Source organism: Somniosus microcephalus, chromosome 10, assembly GCF_052327205.1.
Source record: "Somniosus microcephalus isolate GS21.2 chromosome 10, FLI_Smic_1.0, whole genome shotgun sequence".
Taxonomy (NCBI): domain Eukaryota; kingdom Metazoa; phylum Chordata; class Chondrichthyes; order Squaliformes; family Somniosidae; genus Somniosus; species Somniosus microcephalus.
This window is the reverse complement of record NC_140996.1, coordinates 212,951,279-212,978,424: the sequence shown is the minus strand read 5'-3', so window position 1 is coordinate 212,978,424 and position 27,146 is coordinate 212,951,279. Positions and strand designations below refer to the sequence as shown.

The 27,146-nt window shown below is 44.0% G+C and overlaps 1 protein-coding gene and 1 long non-coding RNA gene across 3 annotated transcripts in view; one reads left to right on the top strand and one right to left on the bottom strand.

Moving 5' to 3' along the window:
• The window catches only part of LOC147112070 (regucalcin-like), a 62,512-nt gene extending 51,766 nt beyond the window's left edge, over positions 1–10,746 (bottom strand). The window contains exon 1 of the mRNA XM_085999583.1: positions 10,590–10,746. The gene's annotated coding sequence lies outside the window, so the exon portion shown is untranslated. The remainder of the gene's footprint in view (positions 1–10,589) is intronic.
• LOC147112069 (uncharacterized) lies at positions 1,184–27,039 on the top strand. Of its 2 annotated transcripts, none has more exons than XR_015079808.1 (3): positions 1,184–1,399; positions 8,154–8,205; positions 20,601–20,789. It is a non-coding gene; the product is annotated as an uncharacterized LOC147112069 (long non-coding RNA). The 2 variants fall into 2 exon arrangements; XR_015079809.1 differs by lacking the exon at positions 20,601–20,789 and adding an exon at positions 26,667–27,039 and having other exon boundaries at positions 1,195–1,399.
• Positions 27,040–27,146: the final 107 nt, after the last annotated feature.

Here is a 27,146-nt window from a genome sequence, read left to right as displayed (position 1 = left end):
TGATCTGAAATTGTTGAACTCTATGTTGAGTCCAGAAGGCTGTAAAGTGCCTAATCGAAAGACGAGGTGCTGTTCCTCGAGCTTACGCTGAGCTTCATTGAAACAGTGTAATAGGCCGAGGACGGTGAGGTCAGAGTGGGAGTGGAGCGGAGAATTAAAGTGACAGGCGACCGGAAGCTCGGGGTCCCCCTTACGGACTGAACGGAGGTGTTCCGCAAAGCGGTCACCCAATCTGCGTTTGGTCTCCCCAATGTAGAGGAGACTGCATCGTGAGCAGCGAATACAGTATACTAGATTGCAAGTAGTACAAGTAAATCGCTGTTTCACCTGGAAGGGGTGTTTGGGGCCCTGGACAGTGGGAAGTGGGGAGGTAAAAGGGCAAGTTGATCGCAGGTATAGTGGATTTCACGGAAAGGGGTTTGCGAGATAAAAAGGGGTTGAGTGAAAGACTCATTTTGATCTCGGTGTTATATAAACATCATCATCAGAAATAAAGAGACATATTTCCTGCCTGAAATATAGGCACATTCCTGTTGTGATTTTAAAAATAACCGAAAACGCGATCCCTGCACAGAAGGCTATCCTATTTAACCCCCTTTAAGTATGTCCTAGAAATTGTAATCATCAGCTACGTATCTCTCTAAATTCCTCACTCTTTCACTTCACATATCTGTGAAGGTCAGCATGCTTGTGTACTGTTGGTAAATCTGTCTCAAGTATCTGAGTACAAAACGTTATCTAAACACCAAGGTAACAGTGGAGAAATCTCTTGCATGTTCTATCTGTATTACTTTACTTAGCAAGCTGATACTGCAAGAACGACCTCAAATCAAAATCAAATGAATTTAACTCTATAATTTGAGGGCTCCTTCTAACCCTTATGGTATATGGAAAAGGACCGAAATAGAGTAAAAAGTGGAGCTTTCGGACCAGCCGCAGGCAGCTTGTTTTATATATAGGATTGGGAAAACAACAAGCGACGTTCACTGCTGGCAGAGTGTACTGGCCAGTGTGCTAAGGTTTATACCAGTGGAGGGACTGTGCACAATAATACGTTGAGGTCAGACTCATAAGTGTATCAGATAAATACTCTCCACACACATTATATAGCATTAGAAAAAGTACGAGCAAAAGGAATATTTATCATATTGGCCCAGTAATTCCAGGCACAACGCGTGAGTACGGATGGGGTACTCACGCGTGTGCCCGGAGGAATTGCCGGTTTTCAGCATGCACAGCGCATGCGCTGAAAACCGGCATTTCCTGTCCTCTGACCCAAGGGGTTAAGAGGCAGAACACGCGCGACTGCACAGGCAGCGCGTGCGCAGTGAAATTCCTTTTTTTTTCAGAGTTGCGCGTGTGTAAAGGCCTCCGGTCTTTACGCATTGAAAAACCACATGTAAGTACTTAGTTTTTCAGGTAAGTGGGCTTTTAGTACAATTGAGAACATTTTTTTCCACAGGTTTGTTATTTTTAAAGAATTTACAGTAAGGTAAGTTTAGTTTTAGCCCCGATTTTTTATATAATTTTTTTTTTCAAATTTTAAAATTTTTGTTTAAAAAAGTTTTTCAGAGTTCTTTATTGTTCATTTAAGTAGTGCAATGTTTTTTTTAATTTTCTTTCAGGTTTAAGTAATGTTTTGGGGCCAGGAGTTTTCATGCGTTTGACAGCTCTTACTGTCAAACTCATGAATGAGTTTCCCCTCCCCTGATTGGCTGCACAGTGCTCACCTGATCCCAGCCGGCTCATCGCACTAACTACGCCGCTGGATCAGGTAAGCACATCGCGCCGACAGCTGAACCGGGCCAGTGACAGGAAATGCAAGCAGGCCCGGGCTTCAGATGTCGGCGCACCGGGTGAGTGCAGATTGGGGGCTTGCACGCGCGGCAAGCACCCGATCCTAATTTCAGGGCCAATAGTTTTACGAATAACATAGAAATATTTATGTAGCGCCTTTCACAACCTCATGCCATCTTAAGCACTTTACAGCCAATGAAGTACTTTTGAAACATGGGGGGCGATTTTCCCAGCCCCGAGGAGGCGGGTTTGGAGGCGGGACAGTTGGCAAAATCGCAAAAACCCACGCAATTTTGCCGGAGGCAGTTTTGATGGGTGCGATTCGGTCCCGCCTCCAGCAGTCCAGAGAGGTAGTTAAGACCCTTAAATAATAGTTAAGGGCCTCTATAATCCTATGTTGACAGGCCTTTGTTATTTTGCCACATTTTCAGCATGTTCCACGACCCTCCTAAACCACGCCAGCTAATCCTGGCGGGTTGACGAGTGGGTGGCCTCCTCACAGCTGCAGCTCCACCATTAAAACGGAGCTTTCATCAGGGATCAGATGCAGGTGGCAGAGCTTTTGATCCACAGGTCTTTCAGCACCTTTAGCAGGCCTACCAAAGTCGGAGGTGCTGCAGCTTTTATCTCTCAACTGTGGGACCTCCTTGGAAGACCCTCTCCCCGCTTGGACTGAACGCTTCCCTAACGGAGGTATCTGCCAGCAGCATGGGAAACATTTATTTCCTTTCACCATGGACCTCAGATTTGGATGAGGAGCAGCCACGGCAGCAGCAGAACCAGGCAGCTCAGCAGCAACAGCAGCAGGAACGTCAACCTCCTGCTCACCCACCTGATGCTGCACAGGGCAGAAGGCACCAGCGCATGGAAGCACGTTGCCGCAGGAGAAAACCCCAACACAGGGTTTACAGACAGAGGATGAGCTACCTCAACATGCTAAAGGAGGCTGAGACTTTCGCGAGAGGTTGTCAGAGACATCTGTGCAATGCTGCACCAACACCTGGAGCCCAGAGGAGCGGGTGGACACCCCTTACCAGTGGCTGTCAAAGTCACCACCACACTCAACTTTTTTGCCTCAGGCTCCTTCCAGGGATCATCAGCAGACATCAGCGGCATCTCCCAGTCGGCCACCCACAGTTGCATCACGCAGGTTACCGATGCCCTTTTTGCAAAGACCCACAATTACCTCCACTTCTCAAGGGATCAAGCACGTTGGCTTTGCAAATATGGCAGGCTTGCCAATGGTGCAGGGCGTCATAGCCTGCACACATGTGGCCCTTAGGGCACCCCATCACAACCCAGCAATTTTTGTCAACCGCAAGGGCTTCCACTCCCTCAGCGTACAGCTGGTGTGTAACCACAAGAAGGAGATTTTGCATGTTTGCACCAAGTTCTGTGGTAGTTGCCATGACTCTTTTATCCTGCAGAACTCTAGTGTTCCTCCGCTCTTCAATCCGCCAAACCAACTTAACGGATGGCTCCTTGGTGACAAGGGCTACCCCCTGAAGAAGTGGCTAATGATGCCGATCAGGAGGCCAGCTAATGAGGCTGAAGAGCGGTACAACGCCAGCCACTTTTCAACCAGGTCCATCATCAAGCAAACCATTGGCTTGCTGAAGATGCGATTCCGATGCCTTGACAGATCAGGTGGAGCCCTGCAGTATTCAGCAGCCAGGGTCTCCAGAATGGTCGTGGTCTGCTGTGCACTGCACAACATGGCACAGTGCCATGGCTTGCAGCTTCCTGATGAGCAAGTGGCTCAGTTCATAGCCTCCTCAGATGAGGATGAGGAGGAGGAGGAGGACCGAGCGCCGGCGTATCGACCAGCAGGAACGGCAGCATACGAGCACATGGCTGCCCATGATGCAAGGGATGCACTCATCCTGGCCAGATTTGCATAGGTTGCCCATTTTAACACATGTCCTTGGCTCCATCTTAACACATGATAAACAATGGACATGGCTCTCTGGCCTCCTTTCACTCTTGCCACCAACCTGACCACGCAAGTGTCACGGAGCCCGCAATGTGGAGCTGGCTAAGGCGAAATAACAGATGCAATCACGCCAAATCATTGTTATACTTTCAAACAGGGCTGGCATTTCATCATTAAACAGAAACAATCACCGAAGTGCCTACCCCTGTGACTAATGGTGCTTTATTTTTCTCCTACGCGTGCTCCTACATGGTGCTCCCCCTGTGGCTTCAGCAGAAGTGAAGGCCCCTTGCTCACTTTGATGCTGCTCCTGCTTCGACACCTTTGGCGGGCGTCCTCTGGGTTTCCGAGCCTGTGAGGCCTCGCCAAATGTCTGCTCCTCCTGCGGCAGTGCAGGGGCTGAGACACCCATCTCAGTTGGGTGCGGACTCTGGTGGGGCTCTGACTGAGGGCTACGCAGTGGTATGGAAGTGCAAGCACTTGGAGAGGAGCCCCCACTGCCTTGTTCTCTGCCACCAACTTCCCTCTCATGGGCCAGGTCCACCTCAGTGCTTGCAAGTGGCTTGAGAACACCTTGCTGCACATCAGGGGGGCCATGGGGACCCATTTCTGCACTGGCAGTCCTACTCAAAAGGACTTCCATAAAGCTCTGGTTTCTCTGTTCAATAGCTGCCCATCACTCCTCCAGAGATGTCAGTCTATTCTGAACAATCACCATGTTTTCCTGACTCTCGTGACTTATTTCCTCCATGGCCGTAGCCGGTCTTTCCATGGAGGTTGCCATCCTCTCCGTGATGCTGCGTATATGCGCCATTGCCTCCCCAACGGCACTGCTCATGTTAGAGTAGGACTCCTCCATCCTCTCCACACTCGCAGTGACCCTGGAGACAAGACCTGTCAGAGACTCCTGCACCTGCTCCTGGAGTTCCAGCACCACTCTCCTGGATGGACCCAGAGGCACAGGGTCCACATGCAGCGGAGCAGAGCTAGGAGAGTCCTGCGACCTCCGCCGAGGACTCTCCACTGCTGTCCCTGTCTCCACCACCTGCTTATGCTCACCTGTGAGCTGTGATACACCAGGTGTCAAAACTAATCTGTGTCCTGAAGGTCCCACCGAGGTGTGCGTATCTGTGCTGGTGCTGGGTGCGCTTACATCTGCTGATGCTGCGTCCTCAGAGGTTGCAGGTTCCCCTGAGGAGTCTTGCTGCTCAGCCTCTTCCTCATCAACAGTGGGGTGGGGCTCTGTGCTGGGGATGGTCCTGTGGGGAAGTAAAGTCAAGGGTTAGACATTTGACAGAAGTGTGGCATGCACATGCAATAGTGCAGATGCTCAAGTGGCATTCTAATAATGTGGACCAGCAGCCATTTCAGTCACTCAAGCAGTGTAAATGAGAGGGAGGTAAAACTATTCTGTCACCAGCTTACTCTGCATCGCCCGTCTGTCCGTCCCCTACTTCCACCTCCACCTCTGCGCCGGCGATGTCCAGGGCCGCCACTTCAGCCTGGGTGAGAAGGGCGAGGGAAGGTGGCCCTCCTCCTGTCTTCGCCCTTTCCCTTCTATTGTGGGCTCTCTTTTCCTGCAGTGAAGGAGACAAGTGGAGTTGGAGCGAGAATGATGGAGTGAGTATAGAGAGTCCAGAGCATAGATGCTTAGAAGGAGACAAAGATGGAGTGAGGTTCCATGTCCAAGGGCCCTCCCTGTGCGTTGTTAGTCATTGTCATTGCATAACATTGAAAGGGAGTGTGAAGGCAGCATAGTCGAATAGTGAAGTGATTGGGTACATAGAGTGAGAGGGACGGTGAAGGGTGCAAGGGATGTAAGGGTAAAGTGGGATGTGGAGGAGGAGGTTGACAATGCAGAGTGCTGATGATGAGAGGAGAAGGGGAGCAGAAGGAGGGTCAAGCTGATGGTATACTCACTTTGCCTGATCTTACAAGGTCATTGAACATTTTACGGCACTGCAGCCATGTCCTGCTGCACACTGATCTGAAGGTTATATCCCTTGCTGGCTGTACCCACACAGCCTTGGTTTCTTTGGGAGGCCTCTTCCTCCCAGATGAGGGGAAGAACACCTCCCTGCTGGCTCTCGCCCCCTCAACCAGTATCCCCAGTGCCTCATCGGAGAACCGCGGGGAGGCCCTTGCCTTGGAGTTGGCCATTGTTGAAGCAGATAAAAGTTTGGAGGTGGTGCAGCATCGACCAAAAAACAGTGGAATGAGCCAAGGCAGCAAGCAGCCCTTAAATGAAGCTGGATAAGTGACGTCAGCAGAGGCGAGTTTCAGTCCCAAAAAACTAATTGGCCCAGAGGAACCCACACCTCTGAAATCAACTGGCCAATTAGGGGAAAGTCGCAATTTTTTCCAAAATACAACACCTCTGACAGTGCAGCGCTCCCTCAGCACTGCACTGGAGTGTCAGCCTAGATTTTGTGCTCAAGTCTCTGGAGTGGGACTTGAACCCACAACCCTCTGACTCAGGTGAGGGCGCTAGCAACTGAGCCACAGCTGACACCCAGCAATAGTATTATTTCAGAGATGTAGGGGGTGATTTTATCAATGGGGACGTGATGGGGGCGGGACTGCTGCTTGTCGGGTTTTTGTCCCGCCTTCATCGACGTCCGGCCAACCCATGCTATTTTCCCTTGATTGACCTTGTTAAGCCTGCCCAGCGTGCTTAGCCGGCTAATTAAGGGAAAGCCGGTGACAGAGAACGTCAGCGTATGACGTTTCATCTGTCAAGATTTTTTGACAGATGAATTGTCATCGTTTGACAGCTCTGTGAAGCTCTGTGAAGCTCTGTGAAGCTGACAATCTGTCTTCTAAGTTGAGTCCTTTACTGAAGACTCACTGAGAAAGCTTTCCTGAGCAGAAATCAGACGGCTGTTGTATCGGAGAATGCAGCAGCCATTCTGTCATCTCTGCCGGTGAGGTGAGGCAGCTCCGCAGCCTAAAGGGATGAAGCCTGGAGGAAGAAGCAAAGGTAAGTACAGGAATCCCGCCCCAGCCGCAGTTTTGCCATACGCAGATTTCAAGTATACACGGTTTCCTCTCTGCGATAATTTTTGCCAACCGCGGCAGTGAATTTTGCGTATACGCGGTTTTTAATTTTCAAGTTTCACGGGTCGCGCTTCCAAACACGAGACTCCATTCATCCGCACTGCTCTTTTCAGCATATTTACTACCAGGCGTGGTCTCGCTCCACCCGTGAAAATACTGTGTGTGTGTGAACGTCGTCTCGTTGCTACCCATTTTGCCTTTAATTACAGTATTGTTCTGTTTAGCCTTTAATCGTGGCCCCTAAGCGTAATCTCAGTGGTAAAGGTGAATCAATAGTGAAAAGGGCAAGGAATGTACTAACCTTAGATAGGAAATTAGATGTCGTTAATAGACTTGCCCGTGGTGAAAGTACAGCGTCGGTTGGACGACTGATGGGGGTTAACGAGTCCACCATTAGAACCATAAAAAAAGTGAAGTGTCGATAAGGGCTAGTATTGCGGGTGGCTCTTCGAAAAGTGCTAAAGTGTCGTTTATGCCACGGGACCATAAGCTTGAAAAGATGGAGAAAGCACGAGGACGAAGACAAGGATAGGGTGGAGAAGTCGAAGATGACAAGTGCCAACCTGAGCAAGGCAATGCCCCTTGCTACTAATCTCTCAGACCTCTTTATGGAGATTGACCCATTCTTGGAGCGTAGTTTGAAATTCAAGCGAGGTTTGGAGGATTTAATGAGACCATACAAGCAGGTCCAGAAAGATATTCAGAAAAAAATGAGTCAACCATCCATCGCAGAATTCTTTAAGAAACCGCCCAGTTGATGACCCAGTTGCATCACCCAGCCACGATGTCGCTTCTCCGCTTTCACCCCCCTCGATTGATGATCTTTTTTATTGCGTTATTTAAAATAAAGCAACTTACTTAGGGCTCTGATGAGTGTAATTGTGGCCACATTCCCCCTAACCCCATTTTTCCCATAAGTTCTTATATTTGCCAACCGCGGTTTTACCAACCTCGGGGGTTTGCAGGGACGTATCCCCCGCGGTTGGGGAGGGATTACTGTAATCTTATTAAAACACTCTACACTCACCTCACACACTTACCTCTCCACACTTGCACTCATCACTCAACAGTTAACAGGTAGTTAGTTGGCACTAATCCCCTTCCCGCCTCGAGGAGACGGGACCCGGCGCGGGTCGGGTACCCGCCTCCTGGGAAGATGGCACGGAGGCAGATTGAGGGCGGGATGGGTAACTGCTCCCCAGATTCTGCCATTTTCCTGGCAGTCCCGTCTCCATACCCACCTCCCCAGGGCTGGCAAAATCGCCCCCTTCGTTCTCCACTTGGCTGCACATTCTCTTCTCTCTCTCGCTTGGGTTTCATTGCCAATCTCATGTCTTTTTATCTTTATATTTGTCCCTGTTCACAGTCAGGATGAACTGCCAGGTGGCCTGGAATCAAGGGGAACAGCAGAAATCAAGGTGAGGCCTTTTTCGGCAGCGGCCTAATTGGATCAACACTTAAGTGCTTCACGGTGAATTGATAAGCCAGACCTTTCTTATAAAATTCATCCTCTAGGGAAAGGTTGAGTGCAAAGGTGTCGAGTCCGAGATCTGAATCATGTCTCCTGGACGAGAGTCAAAAGCAACAACGCTATAATGCCTCAGAGAAATTCCTTATTGGAAATATCACATTGCACTTGCAAGCTTTCTGTAATCTTTGATTTTAGCAGGTTGATTCCTATTATTACTCTATGCTTATTCTAAGATGTATAAATGTGCTGATGCAAACTGATTGGAGCCTTTAAAGAGGTGGAAAAGAATGGTGACAGCAATCAGGAGATTTCTCTTTGAACTATGATGAGTGTCATTGTTGGTAAAGTTTAAAGTTGCCCCGCAGGGAACAAAGTCCTTCTCCGATTACAAAATAACCCATTTAATACCCTCAAATATTAACAAGCTTAGAACAATGTGTTAGCTCCTGCACAGTAACTTACCTCTAAGACTGCAGTAATGTCTGACCTATATAGTCACTAAAAAACGAGTTAAGTGATTAATTAATGAATAAGTTTTAAAGACAGCTTTCCAAATACCAGCAGGCTCCATTTAATCTCCCTTCAAATAATCTATTAGAAAAAAAACCCTGGAAATTTGAGGTGCCAACTTTTGAAATTTAAACAGGCAGTAAAATTAGCCGAGTTTTAAGCTATTTACTTATTTCTAGTTTTAGTTCAAGACCATCATTGAAACACTCGACACACATTCCCCTGAGGCCAGGCTTTATTTTCAGCGTCAGCTGTGGGTTCAGTGGGTAGCACTCTCGCCTCTGAGTCACAAGGTAGTGGGTCCAAGTCCCACTCCAGAGACTTGAGCACAAAAATCTAAGCTGACACTCCCAGTGCAGTACTGAGGGGAGTGCTGCTCTGTCGGAGGTGCCCTCTTTCGGATGAGATGTTTAACCGAGGCCCCGTCTGCTCTCTCAGCTGGACATTGTCATAGAGTAGAGTCATAATGGCACAGAAGGAGGCCATTTGGCCCATCGAGTCCGTGTTGTGGGACTGCTTGTTCTTTTCCATGTTGTTACTTTAAACACCAGATTGCACACATACTAAGTTGTAGTAATGTAGTAGGATCAGGTCTTTATTGAAACCTCATACTATCCACAACCAGTATGAGTGCACAAGTCTTTTCAAACTACACAAAACCAGTATGAACAAGCTGCTGAGACTCACACTTCACAAAACCAATGTGAGCACAAGCTGCTTTTGAGACATCGCACTATCTGATTCCAGTGTGAGCTGCTTAACAGTGTTCCCTTACATTTCTTATACTAAATTTTACCTTAGGTCACTGATGTAAAAAGACTACTGTGCACTTGATTTGAGTATAAAACAAGGCTTTAATCCACGGTTTCGCAACCATGAGATCCTAGTTACATCACTAGTTCCTGGTTACAAAAACGTCCTGAGCAAACTGGGCCCACGCCCGAGTATTTATACTCCTTGGACGGCGCCACCAGCTGGCCGCCCAGTGTTACTTCATGAGTCATTTCTTCATGAATGGTAAGATTCATGACAGTCGCTACATTCCATGCATACTACCAATAAATCTTGGTACCTCAAAGATACATACAAATGCCAACAGAATAACATAAACTAAACAACCAGACACTCAACTCTTCTAATTGTTTTATTGCTGCAATAAAACTTCCAACTCCCTACACAGAGTGATCCAGTTGACACATTCAGTTGTGGCTGAATGTCTCTTACACCTTCTACTATTATTTTTCCCGTGAAGATATCCTTTCTTTAAAATGCTCTTAGTCGATGCACAGCAGAAAGCTGTTTTAACTTTTAACTCATCATATGTTGGTCTCACAGACTGCGCAGAAAGAAGAGCGAGGTACCCAAGTAGGGTGAACCCTTGTTCCCACAGACGTTAAAGATCCCACGGCACTAGTTCTTCCCGGTGTCCTGGGCCGATACTTATCCCTCAATCAACATCACTAAAACAGATTGTCTGGTCATTATCACAGTGCTGTTGTGGGAGCTTGCTGTGCCCAATTTGGCTGCCACGTTTACTACATTACAACAGTGACTACACTTCAAAAGTACTTCATTGGCTGTAAAGCGCTTTGGGACATCCTGAGGTTGTGAAAGGCGCTATATAAATGCAAGTCTGTCTTTTAAAAAAATATATAGATTCCACAGTGATACAACCCATAAACTAAGTAAGTACAAAATATTCATTATATAAAAGATTCTACAAAGGAATACTTATTGTAAGATTCATACAGTATTATAGTTGTACAATACAGTTCTTCACCTAACAAGCTGTGACCGCAAACTGAGCAGATCGATAGTTACCAAGTTTGGGAGGCACCAGAAGATGTTCCACCTGGACTGTAGCTGTCAACTTTCTTATCCCAGTCGTGCAGACTCTCAATTAAGCTGCTCACTGCCCCTCTCAGGCCTGAGGAGTACAGCTTACGTGACTCTTGTTGCGTCTGTCAAGCAGATCATTAGGCTGAAGGATAGTGACAGAGCAAACCACCAAAAGGGTGAAATGAATGAACTAACAAAGGCCCTCTATCGAACTGCAAGTCTTATCGCCAAGCTGCATGCCTTTCGCAGAAGTGCTCTGTGTAACTGAAGGAGCATCGATTCCTTATCACCCAATTCCTTCCACAGATGTAGCCTTGTAGGGTTGTCATTGTAACTAACAGTTCCTTGATTATCATAGACACAGTGTCCTGGATGATCCCAAGGCCTTTGTATATTTGCCAGGGGATTGTTTGTAGCAAAAGCGTAATTAAACTGCTAGTGCCCTAATGTCAGCTACAATTCAAGAGTTTCTGGTCAGCATAGAATCGAACAGCCTCGATATTAAACATGCATGTATATAAAATGCAGCAAATCTGTCTTATGATTACACTTGTATTCTGAATCTAATTTACTCTTATGGCTACATTTCCATTCTAAATCTGATCTTCTAACACCAGACAAATTGATAAATTATGTAGAAAACAGTTTTTGGCCCGGAACAGCATTAGGATTCGGCTACCTCTAACTTTCGTTGAAAGTGAACGTCTGGGGAATACGCCTGATCCGGGCTAGCCCTACAGAGGCTAGGACTAGTAACAATCCTTTCAGTACCTCTCCAGTGCTTTGAGATGCCTGCTGTACATGGTCCATGTCTCTAAAGCATACAGGAGGGCAGGTATCACTACTGCTCTGTAGACCATGAGCTTGGTGCTGGGTTTGAGGTCCTGGTCTTCAAACACTCTCTTCCTCAGGCGACCGAAGGCTGCAGTGGCACACTGAAGGCGGTGTTGGACTTAAAAAACAGAATGTGTCAGGAAGGGACAGAAGGTATGGAGTAAAAAGTAAAGTACTAAAAAGGGAAAAAACAGGAACTAAGTGTTACAAAACATATTTGAAAGTTCTTTATCTGAATGCACGTAGCATTCGTAACAAAATGAATGAGTTAACGGCACAAATAACGACATATGGGTATGATCTTGTGGCCATTACAGAAACATGGCTGCAGGGTGACCATGACTGGGAATTAAACATACCAGGTTATTTAACAATCAGGAAGGACAGGCAGAAAGGGAGAGGAGGTGGGGTGGCTATGTTAATAAAGGAAGGAATCATTATAATACAGAGAAATGATATTGGGTCAAAGGAGCAGGATAGTGAAACAGTTTGGGTGGAGATAAGGAATAATAAGGGGAAAAAAACACTAGTGGGTGTAGTCTATAGGCCTCCGAACAGTTGCAACTCTGTTGGATGGAGTATTAATCAGGAAATAGTTGAGGCTTGTAATAAGGGAACAGCTATAATTATGGGGGATTTTAATTATCATATTAACTGGACAAATCAAATTGGGCAGAGCAGCCTTGAGGATGAGTTCATTGAGTGTATTAGGGATGGGTTTCTTGAGCAGTATGTAACTGAACCGACCAGGGGGCAAGCAACCTTAGATTTGGTCCTGTGTAATGAGACAGGATTAATTAAAAATGTCCTAGTAAAGGATCCCCTTGGAATGAGTGACCATAACATGGTTGAGTTCCATATTCAATTAGAGGGTGAGAAGGTTGGATCTCAAACAAGCGTGCTGAGCTTGAATAAAGGAGACTATGAAGGTATGAGAGCGGAATTGATTAGAGTGGACTGGGAAAATAGATTAAAGGGTAAGACGGTACATGATCAGTGGTGTACATTTAAGGAGTTATTTTACAACTTCCAAAAAATATATATTCCACTGAGGAAAAAAGGGTGTAAAAGCAAAGATAGCCATCCGTGGCTAAGTAAAGTAATTAAGGATAGTATCCGACTAAAAACAAGGGCATATAAGGTAGCCAAATCTAGTGGGAGGATGGAAGATTAGGAAGTCTTTAAAAGACAGCAAAAAATAACAAAAAGATTGATTAAGAAAGGGAAGATAGATTATGAAAGTAAATTAGCAAAAAATATAAAAACAGATAGTAAAAGTTTCTATAGTTATATAAAAAGAAAAAGGGTGGCTAAAGTAAATGTTGGTCCCTTAGAGGATGAGACCGGGAAATTAATGGTGGGAAACATGGAGATGGCAAAAACATTGAACAATTATTTTGTATCAGTCTTTACAGTAGAGGACACTAAGAATATCCCAACACTGGACAAACAGGGGGATCTCGGGGGGAGGAACTAAATACGATTAAAATCACTAAGGAAGTGGTACTTGGTAAAATAATGGGACTCAAGGCGGATAAATCCCCTGGACCTGATGGCTTGCATCCTAGGGTCTTGAGGGAAGTAGCGGTAGGGATTGTGGATGCATTGGTAATAATTTTCCAAAACTCACTGGACTCAGCAAAGGTCCCGGCAGATTGGAAAACTGCTAATGTAACACCCTTATTTAAAAAGGGTAGTAGGCAGAAGGCTGGAAACTATAGACCTGTTAGCCTAACATCTGTGGTTGGTAAAATGTTAGAGTCCATTATTAAGGAGTGTGGTGATTATTCTTGTTTTGTAAGAAGTATTGTGATTGGTTGCCTGTTTCCTGCCATTGAGATATATGCTGTAAACTCATTGGTAGTTGATGTCATGTGATTTGTGGTGGCCATCTTAAATTCAGTTCTCTACAGCCTTGGTTGGGACTGGGTGTTGAAGATGTGCTACTGGTTTTTTTTAAGGTTAATAAAGCCTAGATTTAGAAAGGCAAATCTACTCTTCATTTCAATTTATTAACCTTTTGTTAGAATGGAGCGATATCTTCAACCGGAACGATTTAATGCTGACCCTAATTCTGCAGGAGTGGATGATAAATGGAAACACTGGTATCGTACATTTAAAAACTTTTTGGGTGTGTTGGATCAAGAGTCTCTAAATAAGTTGAATATACTGATCAACTACATTGCTCTGGATGTGTATAAGTATATCTTGGACTGTGAAACTTACGAATTGGCTATTGCTACATTGGAAAAGATTTTTGTTAAACCAAAGAATGAGGTATTTGCACGTCATCTTCTATCTGCCCGTAGGCAGCAGGTGGGAGAATCTTTGGATGCTTATTTACAAGCACTTCGGCGCCTTGGTGCTAACTGTAATTATAAGGCCGTGTCGGCAGAAGAATATAAGGAAGAATCGGTACGGGATGCTTTTATTAATGGATTACTGTCTAGATCAATTCGTCAGCGGTTATTAGAAAATAAGACTTTGGATCTCAAGAGTGCTTTTGAGCAAGCCTCTACATTGGATTTGGCTCAGAGAAGTTCGGATTCTTACACTCTTTTTAATCGGCCTGCGACTGTGGTTTCGGCAGTTCCGGATGAAAAGGAATTATGTGGACTTAATAGGAGTGGTTTACCAGATTCTGAAACAGTTTCTACTTCAGCTGCTGTTGCCTCTAGGATTCAGAAGTGTGATTTTTGTGGGAACGCCCGGCACCCTCGTCTGAAGTGTCCTGCTCGGGAGGCTGTGTGTAGTAAATGCGGCAAGAGAGGTCATTATGCACGTGTTTGTAAATCAATTGCCTCCTCTGCGACTATTCAGCCTTTAGATAGGGCGTTTATTGCATCAGTTTCTGCTGCCTTTGATTATGGCCTAAATAAAGCTATAGTTACGGCCCAAGTTAATGGGTTAGAAGTGAAGGCCCTTATAGATACGGGCAGTACTGAGAGTTTTATAAGTCTTCAGTTTGTGAAGGAGAAGCATTTGAAAATTTCGCCTGTTACTTATCAGGTGTGTATGGCTCAGACGACTCTCACCTCACAAGTAGCTGGTTGTTGCCTTGTGAAATTGATTCTTCTAGGTAATACGTATACTGATATACGCCTATCTGTTTTGCCTAATCTCTGTGCGGATATTTTGATTGGTCATGATGTGCTTCAATTACACGAGTCTCTCAGTCTTTCTTTTGGAGGAACTAAGCCACCTTTATCTATTTGTGGATTAACTTCTTTATCCATTTCTCCATTATCACTTTTTTCCAATTTGATGCCGGATTGTAAGCCAATTGCTACCAAGTCAAGAAGGTATAGCAGTCAGGATAAAGAATTTATTAATTCTGAAGTTCAACGTCTTTTATTGGAAGGAATCATTGAACCTAGTTGTTCGCCCTGGCGGGCACAAGTAGTTGTCACCACTAACGAGAGACATAAGAAACGAATGGTGATAGACTACTCTCAAACTATTAATAGGTATACTCAATTAGATGCGTACCCTTTGCCTAAGATTGATGAGCTTATCAACAAAGTATCTCAGAATAAGGTTTTTAGCACTATTGACCTAAAGAGTGCTTATCATCAGATTTCTATTGTTAAGAGGGATCAACCATATACGGCCTTTGAGGCTGGCGGAAAGCTGTATCAGTTTTGCCGAGTACCATTTGGTGTTACTAATGGTGTTGCCTGTTTTCAACGGGCAATGGATGCTTTTATAAGTGATAACTCTCTCTCTGACACCTTTTCATATTTAGATGACATCACGGTGTGTGGCAAATCAAGGGTGGAGCATGATTCTAATTTAGAAAGATTCCTTCAAGCTGCGGGAAAAGTTGGTTTAACTTTCAATAAAGAGAAGTGTATCTTTTCGATTACTGAGGTAAATCTACTGGGGTATATTATCTCGGGAAACAAGATTAAACCAGATCCAGAACGCCTGCGACCATTGATTGATTTACCTTGTCCTACTAACTCTAAGGCTTTGCAATGAGTTGTTGGACTGTTTTCTTATTATTCTAATTGGATTGCAAACTTTTCGCAGAAGATCCGGCCCCTTATTCGGGTTACGACATATCCTCTATCATGGGAGGCCAGGACGTGTTTTGATAATTTCAAAAAGGATATCCTTGGAGCAGTTGAGCATTCTATTGATGAGCAGGTTCCCTTTGTGATTGAGACGGACGCTTCCGATTTTGCAATTGGGGCTACTCTGAACCAAAATGGAAGACCTGTGGCCTTTTTCTCACGTACTTTGAACAATAGTGAGAAAAGACACTCCTCAATAGAGAAAGAGGCGTATGCAATAGTAGAAGCACTGCGTAAATGGAGACATTATTTATCGGGGCGACATTTTACGTTGGTAACTGACCAAAAATCTGTGTCCTTTATGTTTGATGTCAAACATTTTGGAAAGATCAAGAATGATAAAATAATGAGGTGGAGGATTGAGTTGGCATGCTACCATTTTGATATAGTTTACCGTCCGGGGAAGGATAACGTTGCTGCTGATGCGCTGTCGAGGGCTTATTGTTCTGTGATTCACGGAGATACGCTTATTAATCTTCATAATGCTTTGTGCCATCCTGGTGTTACGAGGATGATACACTTCGTACGCAGTAAGAATTTGCCCTTTTCAGTTGAAGACGTCAAGCGGATGACTTCATCATGTTCTATCTGTGCTCGGTGTAAACCGAATTTCTTTAAGCCTCAACGAGCTCATCTTATAAAGGCTACTTCTCCTTTTGAACGTTTGAGCATTGATTTTAAGGGGCCTCTTCCTTCAACGACTCAGATTCGATATATATTTACTGTTGTGGATGAGTTTTCAAGGTTCCCTTTTGCTTTTCCTTGCGCAGACGTATCAGCTGCTACAGTTATCAAATGTCTGACTCAACCTTTTGTCATCTTTGGGATGCCTGCGTATATCCATTCGGATCAGGGAAGTTCTTTTATGTCTTCCCAGTTGAAGGAATACCTCCAGAGTCGGGGAATCTCTACTAGCAGAACTACCCCGTATAATCCCCAGGGTAATGGACAGTGCGAACGATATAATGGGGTGATTTGGAAGGCAGTTATGTTGGCTTTGACATCCCGGAACCTTAAGAATACACAGTGGGAAATGGTATTGCCTGATGCCCTGCATTCCATTAGATCATTGCTTTCAACGGCTACTAATGTGACCCCCCATGAAAGGCTCTTTAACTATCCGCGGAGATCTACTATGGGATATTCGGTACCTTCATGGCTTACTATGCAGGGACCTGTGCTGCTTCGACGCCATGTTAGATTGTCAAAATATGATCCTTTAGTGGAGGAGGTGGAGCTGTTGGAGGCAAATTCCCAATATGCTCATATTCGATTCCAATATGGGAAAGAAAGTATTGTTTCAATTAAAGACTTGGCTCCTTGTGGTGGCCAGCCCTCTTCTGAGGATATTAACAATAGTCATGATTCAGATAATGTGGATGTCATCACAGATACTACGAATATTTCCAATCCTATTGCAGATAATTATAATTCTATTAGTCAGCCCTCGATGGATGTTCATGACTGTCCCAGTTTACCTCCTGATGGGATTTCTAATCCGGAAACCGTTGATAATCGGGATATGGATAGCCTTCCTGCAGAAGATACTTCTGTGTCTCCTGGTGTGGGAGGGCAAGGAATTTCACCAAGGTTAAGAAGGTCAACACGAACAAGATATCCGGTCGACCGATTGAAAATGGACTTTGAAAATAATTTGATAGTAATGTTTTAAAATTGTTGAAATATTATATTTGTATTGTTTTAGTTATAAATAATTAATTGTAAATTGTAAAGGCTACCTAGGTTGGAGTATGTTTTAAAAGGAGGGGTGAATGTGGTGATTATTCTTGTTTTGTAAGAAGTATTGTGATTGGTTGCCTGTTTCCTGCCATTGAGATATATGCTGTAAACTCATTGGTAGTTGATGTCATGTGATTTGTGGTGGCCATCTTAAATTCAGTTCTCTACAGCCTTGGTTGGGACTGGGTGTTGAAGATGTGCTGCTGGGTTTTTTAAGGTTAATAAAGCCTAGATTTAGAAAGGCAAATCTACTCTTCATTTCAATGAGACAGTAACGGGACATTTGGATAAACATAATTTAATAGGACAAACTCAGCATGGTTTCATGAAGGGGAAGTCATGTTTGACAAATTTGCTGGAGTTTTTTGAGGAAGTAACATACAGGGTGGATAAAGGGGAACCAGTGGACGTAGTGTATTTAGACTTCCAAAAGGCATTTGACAAGGTGCCACACAAAAGATTATTGCTCAAGATAAAAAATCACGGGATTGGGGGTAATATTCTGGCGTGGGTGGAGGATTGGCTCTCTAACAGAAAGCAGAGAGTTGGGATAAATGGTTCATTCTCAGATTGGCAACCAGTAACTAGTGGTGTTCCGCAGGGGTCAGTGCTGGGTCCCCAACTCTTTACAATCTATATTAACAATTTGGAGGAGGGGACCGAGTGTAACATATCAAAGTTTGCAGATGATACAAAGATGGGACGGAAAGTAGTGAGTGAGGAGGACATAAAAAACCTGCAAAGGGACATAGACAGGCTAAGTAAGTGGGCAGAGATTTGGCAGATGGAATACAATACTGGAAAGTGTGAGGTTATGCACTTTGGCAGGAAAAATCATAGAGCAAGTTATTATCTTAATGGCAAGAAACTGGAAAGTACTGTAGTACAAAGGGATCTGGGGGTCCTGGTGCACGAAACTCAAAAAGTTAGTATGCAGGTGCAGCAAGTGATCAAGAAGGCCAATGGAATGTTGGCTTTTATTGCTAGGGGGATGGAATATAAAAACAGGGAGGTATTGCTGCAGTTGTACAAGGTATTGGTGAGACTGCACCTGGAATACTGCATACAGTTTTGGTGTCCATACTTAAGAAAATACATACTTGCTCTCGAGTCAGTGCAAAGAAGGTTCACTCGGTTAATCCCGGGGATGAGGGGGTGGTCATATGAGGAGAGGTTGAGTAGATTGGGACTCTACTCATTGGAGTTCAGAAGAATGAGAGGCGATCTTATTGAAACATATAAGGGGCTTGATCGGGTGGATGCGGTGAGGATGTTCCCAATGATGGGTGAAACTAGAACTAGGGGGCATAATCTTAAAATAAGGGGCTGCTCTTTCAAAACTGAGATGAGGAGAAACTTCTTCACTCAGAGGGTGGTAGGTTTGTGGAATTTGCTGCCCCAGAAAGCTGTGGAAGCTACATCATTAAATAAATTAAAAACAGAAATAGATAGTTTCCTAGAAGTAAAGGGAATTAAGGGTTATGGGGAGCGGGCAGGAAATTGGACATGAGTCTAGGTTCGGAATGGTCATGGCCCTGTGGGTAGTGGAGTGGGCCCAGGGGCCGTGTAGCCTGGTTCTGCTCCTACTGTGTTCTAATTCTGTGTTAGATTTCAGGAGATGGTTTTATTCCTGTTCCTGGCTGGGGTGGAGATCGCCTTTACAGAAGGTAAGTACTGTAGAAAATATAGGGGCAGAGTGATCTCCTGGAAGAATTTCGATCGCCTAGATGGGTCGGAGAGGAATTTCCCAGATTTTTTTCTCCCAAATTGGCCATTGGGTCTTTATCTGGTTTTTTGCCTCTCCCGGGAGATCACATGGGTTCGGGTGGATGCAGCGTGATAGAAGATTTGAGGTTAGGATCAGTTCAGCCATGATCTTATTGAATGGTGGAGCAGGCTCGAGGGGCCGATTGGCCTACTCCTGCTCCTATTTCTTATGTTCTTATGTTCGTCATTGACGTCTGCCCTTGTTGACAGTGTGCTAGATAGCAGAAAAAGAAATTTGATACAAATGAGCTTTACTTCGGTCGTCCCATCCTCTGTCATCGAATTACAGTATGCAGACGACGCTTGCGTCTGCGCTCACTCGGAGGTCTAACTCCAAACCCTTCACCGAAGCGTACAAGAGCATGGGCCTTACACTAAGACAAAGGTCCTCTACCAACCTGCCCCCGCCACACGGTACTGCCCCCCGATTATCAAAATCCATGACGAGGCCTTGGACAACGTGGACCACTTTCCATACCTCGGGAGCCCACTGTCAACAAGGGCAGACATCGATGACAAAGTCCAACACCGCCTTCAGTGTGCCAGTGCAGCCTTCAGTCGCCTGAGGAAGACAGTGTTTGAAGACCAGGACCTCAAAGCCAGCAGCAAGCTCATGGTCTACAGAGCAGTAGTGATACTCACCCTCCTGTATGCTTTAGAGACATGGACCATGTAGCAGGCATCTCAAAGCACTGGAGAGGAACTGAAAGGATTGTTACTAGTCCTAGCCTCTGTAGGGCTACCCCGGATCAGGCGTATACCCCAGACATTCACTTTCAACTAAAGTTAGAGGTAGCCGAATTCTAAAGACGCTTAATTGGGTCTAAAGGTCCAGATTATCTCTCCCGAAAAGGAAAGGAACGACCTGAAGATGTTACCGTCCTCCAGATAGCACTTTGAAAATGTTTAACTAGACTGTAACCTTTCAGATATTATGAGTGTCCGGAAAACTCCTCCAGAATTCTGCAACTCCTCACCAAGGAACATACAGAGACTGAGTTTGTGAGTTTGATACAGAAGTACTATGTGAGACAATTCTAAAAATATATAGATTTATTAAAGAACCGACATGTAATTACAGTTGGTGATTCAGTCGCAACATTAACAGTTCCAAATACAAAAGCTTACAATTCTTATTATCAGAGATCCTTATTCTCAAATCATAACTTCGTTACATTTTTACATTTCTTAGTCTTATTCCAGGATATCCACCAAAATCAAACACAAGTACCTTTTTGATCCCCGAGACTCAGAGTTGAAAACTTAGAGAGCCTGCCGCTGAAGCCTGAGAATCGCTTTGCTCCTTTTAGCGAATCTATCTTACCATTTGAAAGTTTTATATTTATACCCTTTTTTCAGTGGTATATCCTTTGAAGTTTTCTGCTGATGTAAGCTAATTATCTCTAGTCATTTTTCTGTTGACTCCTGCTATTCTTACAGTTAGTTCAGCTGTAGCATTAAGAATTATGTCTCCTCCTTTAGGTGTTCGAAGCTTATCATAAAAACAATGTGACAACAGTGGTTCTATTTGATGTAATTTTTATCAAAGTCTCCTGTTTGTATCTTTTGCATTTAGAACACCTCAACTGGTTGCAACACAGACTTTGTGTCTCCTAGGTGTTCCAAGTTTAACACAAAAACAATGTGATGGCTGGTGCCTCCTGTGTTTCATTTGATGTTATTTTTACGAAGGCGTATGTTTCTTTAATTTTATGTGATTCTTTCCTGAAGTGTTGGCTTAAAACAATTTAACTGGGTATTCCATTGTGTTCTTTCCAAGGTTTCAGACTTTCGGGAACCTCTAACCTGCTGCTTCAACAGGGCTAATGTTTCAGTGTCAACAATTTATCTTATCTCGAAAGCCTGTATGCCGTTTACAGCTTTAGCTTGTTGAGGCTTCCAGATTTTTAAGCCCAGTTTGTCATGTTTTAATAAAGTCAGAATATTTCATAGAGTGGTGTATTTTTCTGAATAGGTATGGCTCATTCCTTCACACCCCCCTCTTGACCAAAAAATGAACTCAAAACATCAGGGCAGAGTTTGGTCAATGATACTAATAAGGTTACAATAGCACATTAATTTCACGAGATTCACAATCATGTGCTACATGAAAATTCATTTTAAGTCATCCTAGGATAATGTTTTGCCTTATTTTAAATTGAACACAATTTAAAAGGATGATAGGTACATAGTCATGCAAGTAGCGAAACAACATCTACTTAGAATGTCCAATCGGCAGATGTACGTTCCATTGAGGTGAGTTATTCATACGAGTCAATGATATGTAATTTAGAACTAGCTCAAGTTTGACACGCTGTTCCTTCGATCCGGCATGTGTACAGATTCTTGTTTTCGTAAAGGCCTTACCAGGCGCTCAGTTGATTCCTTCTTCCTCCGTGGAGTCTTCCTCCTTCGTTGAAGTAACTCGTTGATCTTTCCTTGTTTTGGTTGTTGCTTTTCGCGAATCTAATTCCTGAGGTGTTGCTAAGCATCATGTGGAGGAGTCGGCGACACCGTCTGACTGACCGTCATCAGTAATTCGATTGCATCCATTTCCTGTGTCGTGCTCCAAGCTGGGTCTTGAAAGACAGTGTACGACTGCACCCTGTATTGTTCCTCCATTTCGGTATCCCGCAGGACATCTTTTGATAATTTCTATGGAGACAGTTTTAAGAATATGCTTGCCATTCGGCTGATTAATATGTATTTGAACTGTTCTTTCGTTAATAACAAAATGCATTTGAACAGGTTTTTTCCACTTCGGTCTTAAACCAGGTTTTTGCTCGAACTTCTTTTCCTGTACCCATTCTCCTACTAGGGGTTGCCATGCTTTGTTTGTCAATTTTTTCTGCCTATTTGCCTCCCTTATCCTCTGATCAATTCAATGACTCTCCTCTGTTACTTTTTTTAAATCTAACTGTCGCTGTCGGGTCAAGGACTCAGAGTGTGTAGAGGCAACTCCATACATCAGATAATATGGAGTTTTAGGGGACACTGTCCCTGATGCAGATGCGGGCACATTATTAAGTGATAGCTGTACCTCCAAAATGATGGTGGTCCACTTATTCCCCCTGATTCTCAACAGTTTGACCAATAGCTTTTTTACTTCCTGGTTTTTACGTTCCACCAGCCCTGCTGATTGCGGATGGCGTGGCGTGCTGTACTCTAACCCAATCCTTGAAGACCTTGGATATAAAGGCTCCACATTGATCGGAGTGTAAGATTTTGGGTGCACCAGCTACAGTAATTATGTCAGAAATAGCCCTGGCGAGCGCGTTTTCCGAAACAGTTTTTGTGGGGACCAGCCAGCAGAAGCGCATCCATCTACACAAACGAGCACATGTCTGTATCCCAAAGACGGGGCAAGTGGTCCAATAAAGTCAATAAAGAATTTTCCCATTGGCTCATCAGCTTTCACGGGAGCCAATTAATGATTACTTATTGGTTAAATAGCATGGCTCACAATTTGCCACGTATGTTTTACAGGCCTTAAGCTTGACCTATGCCCTCGAAGCTGTTCTTGTTTGTGTCTCGGGGGTACTTCTCGGTTTCCCTTGGGCAACTTAACTAGCACAATACCCGTAGGGGTTTCTGAGTAAAAGTACTTTGGTGGATATCCTGGTGGATTCTCTTTTGTTGGGTCTAATAGCTGAATCAGTTCCTCATCCTGATTAGCTGCCCGTTCTGCCCTAGTGATTACACTAATATTGGCAGGCCCCGCTCGAGGGGGTGTCATGCAGATCGAACATTTCACTTGTTCATCTGCAAGACTGTTTCCTTTTGAGTGTACCGTCCCAGTGGTATGCCCGTTTACATGAATCACCTGACAATTCTGTTTCTCCATTCTCGAACGGAGAATGTCTTCCCACAATGACTTATGTTTTAAGGGTTTACCCTTATGATTGGTAAAATTTGTTTGTTCCCAGAAAACTAGATCTTGGTTATATCCTCTTTTACAGTAGTCACTATCCATACAGATTAGTGTGGGTTTAATAGGGTCTGCCTTTTCTAAAGCATACCGTAATGCTGTGGCTTCAGCATGTTGCGCTGTCTTATGGCCAAGGGGTATAGACAGTAATTCTTCTGGATAAAAAGAATAGGAATCTCAAAAAGTCTCTACTACTATCCCCATTCCAGCTGAGGATTGTTGGGATGTCCCTTTTTTAATCGTCATTGATGATCCATCACAGTAAATGACTTGATGGTATTCTGTAAGCGGTCTCATAGGTACTTGTCTGATTCCCTCCTCCGTATCATCATCCTCCATGATGGGGAGATGCTCGAAGTCCATTTCCGGGGAGAGGGATTTAAAAATGAGTGTAGGATCATTCAAGAACGATGCCCATTTTGATTAAGACACCTTGTTCTGTTGAGCGTTGTTAGGAGATCTATTTTTCCTTTGTGGTCTTGAATAGGCCACTGTTTTTTAGGTTTGTGCCAGCCAGCATCAAGTGGGTGGGGTTTGATGTCTATCTTTCCACATTGATTTGGATGGCGTTGTAGACCTTTGCCTCCCCCCTCTAGGCAAGTTCGATCAAGCTGTGTCCGGACATGTTTTTCCCTGTCATCCTGATCTGTGGATGCTTCTACAGGTCTGGTTGAGATTTTAAGGTAATGTTTCATGTCTGGTTGTCCTATAATGAGGGAACAGGCCAATTGTGGTACCAGTTCTACAACTAGGGTCACCGTGATTCCATATATAGTAATAGGTATTTTGTAAAAATTAATTATTTTGGTTTTGTCTTGTGTGAATCCCCCTAATGGTTTTTTACAAATTGGGCTCCCCAAATCTGTCCACTTAGTTTTTATAATTGCAGGATCCATTACAGTGTAATCAGCTCCCGTATCAAACAGGGCCTTCACTTGTGTGTTTGTGGGCAAGGTTACCAGGGCACAGGGGAATTCAAGAGGCCCTGGCTGGGTGCCAGGCCTCCAATCCTGGGATTGTTCATCCTCAGGATCCTGAGTTTCATTTGCTGCTTTGTCTTTAATTATTTTAACTGATTTTTGTTCCTCCCTCTTGGGGGTTTCATGTTTTCCAGATCCCTGAGGGGGTTTGTCGGACCGTTTATTATCTTGACGATCCTCCTGTTGGGGTGGACGTTGGTTCTGCCAGGAATCTTTTTGATCCCCATTTTGGTTTTTCCGGTATCCTCCCATGGCTCTCTGATAGTTTTGGCCAGTGTAAAAGCTGTCCCCATAGGGAGTCCACTGTCCTTTGCTTTCCTTTTGAGGTCTAGCCCCTCGTCTATCCCATCTTTCCGGGGAGAAACCTTTCTCGTATTGTGGGTGAGTTGGGGGTGTAAACCTTCTGGAATACTATCTTGGGGGTCCCGAGCCACGAGTTTGTGTCTGGGCAGGGTGGACCTGAGACTTGGGTCTATATATTCCTTGTTTCTGAGTACCAAAGGTACCTTCTCCGGTTTTGTTATCCCTAGTTTCTGATCTCATTATAGGTTTAGTTTGGAGTACACCTAAGAGGTCATGATTTAATTGGATAATGCGATTGACATTATTCCATCTTTGTTGGTTACCTCGATAATAGTTTAGAGCACCCTCACAGGCAAGTTTGAGGGCTGTATTTTGGTATTGATTGGCCAGGCAACCATGGACAATGTCCCAGTTATCCTGTATAAGTACTTTGCCTAATCTGTAGGCAGCTACCAGCCCTTTAGCTGTGGCTGTATTAGTGAGTATTTCCTTGATGGAACCCATTACATGCCCTCCCTGAGTTGCCGTGAGAACATAGGCGTATATTTGAACCCAGTTGTTACACTTGTTTAATGGGGGAATTAAGTCTGAACTAAGTATCATTTGTAGTAGTTGCCTCAGGTGTTGGGCACTCCAATCTTGGGAACAGGTTTCCAATTTATCAAGGTTAGTAAGAATCCAGCAGGTTGTTCCCTGGTTGGTGTTTCCTGGTTTACCACACATTGTGTAGATAGAGCTCAGGTTTACTTGACCTAGGGGCACAATGTGTGGTTGCTGGGGTTGGTTTACTGGACCATTAATCATTGCACCTCCAGCATTTAGATAAGATTGAGCTAGTGCCTGTCGGCATTGATTATAATGGATTCTAAGCTGTCTATAGTTTTCTCAAAGATTCTGGTCATTTATTTCATCATGAGCTTGCCACTTTAACCGGAATCCATGGCCCCCAGGAGCACAGGCTGCACTGGGTCCTACTATTCGACCATGGTTGCCACCACCTTGTTAGGCACCGTTCATTAGGCCTCCCAATTGTGCGGGTGTGCACCTTATCATTAAGGAATTTATTGGATTTGGAGTATTTGTTTGATTATCCCACTGGATATTCTGTATCCCCTGGTTCTGGGGATCAACATTAATCATTCTAACGGCTCCTTCGGCAGCAAAGCCTTCTATTTCAAAAATTATCACTTGGTTTTGTGGAGGTACAGGGATAGGATTATTTCCCCTAATAAAGCAATTGTTTGAATTTCCTAATAAAAAGACTTGGCCAATTCCGACAAGGTTTGCCATTTCGTCAGGGCTTAACCTCGGTTAGGGTTTAATATGAACTTTATAAGAAATTTCTAGACCTCAATGGTACAGTATATTGAGGGAGTTCTGATTTAAGTTTTACAAGGCCTGATCAGGGACTTGTCATCTCTAGAGACTTAAATCTGGGTCTTAGTACCACTGTCAGTAAAACACTCCTTCTATACTTAACAATCTACAAGATGGATATAGATATAAATATAAGTATAGGTTCTGTATCAACTCGTTAACACACATGTTGGGCGCCAACTGAAAGGATTGTTACTAGTCCTAGCCCCTGTAGGGCTACCCCAGATCAGGCGTATTCCCCAAACATTCACTTTCAACTGAAGTTAGAGGTAGCCAAATCCTAAAGATGCTTAATTGGGTCTAAAGGTTCAGGCTATCTCTCCCTAAAGGAAAAGATAGACCTAAAGATGTTACCATCCTCCAGATAGCACTTTTAATAAGTTTAGCTAGACTGTAACCTTCCGAATATTATGAGGGTCCGGAAAACTCCTTCAGAATTCTGCAACTCCTCACCAAGGAGTGTAAAGAGATTGAGTTTGTGAGTTTGATACAGAAGTACTATGTGAGACAATTCTAAAAATATATAAATTTATTAAAGAACCAACATGTAATTACAGTTGGTGATTCAGTCGCAACATTAACAGTTCCAAATACAAAAGCTTACAGTTCTTATTATCAGAGATCCTTATTCTCAAATCATAACTTCGTTACATTTTTACATTTCTTAGTCTTATTCCAGGATATCCACCAAAATCAAATACAAGTACCTTTTTGATCCCCGAGACTCAAAGAGTTGAAAACTTAGAGAGCCTGCCTCTGAAGCCTGAGAATCGCTTTGCCCCTTTCAGCGAATCTATCTTCCCATTTGAAAGTTTTATATTTATACCCTTTTTTCAGTGGTATATCCTTTGAAGTTTTCTGCTGATGTAAGCTAATTATCTCTAGTCATTTTTCTGTTGACTCCTGCTATTCTTACAGTCAGTTCAGCTGTAGCATTAAGAATTATGTCTCCTCCTTTAGGTGTTTGAAGCTTATCATAAAAACAATGTGACAACAGTGGTTCCATTTGATGTCATTTTTATCAAAGTCTCCTGTTTATATCTTTTGCATTTAGAACACCTCAACTGGTTGCAACACAGACTTCGTCTCTCCTAGGTGTTCCAAGTTCAACACAAAAACAATGTGATGGCTGGTGCCTCCCGTGTTTCATTTGATGTTATTTTTACGAAGGCATATGTTTCTTTAATTTTATGTGATTCTTTCCTGAAGTGTTGGTTTAAAACAATTTAATTGGGTATTCTATTGTGTTCTTTCCAAGGTTTCAGACTTTCGGGAACCTCTAACCTGCTGCTTCAATAGGGCTATTGTTTCAGTGTCAACATCTTATCTTATCTCAAAAGCCTGTATGCCGTTTACAGTTTTAGATTGTTGAGGCTTCCAGATTTTTAAGCCCAGTTTGTCATGTTTTAATAAAGTCAGAATATTTCATAGAATGATGTATTTTTCTGAATAGGTATGGCTCATTCCTTCACAGTACCACCAATGCTGCCTTCGCAAGATCCTGCAAATCTATTGGCAGGATAGGCACACCAAC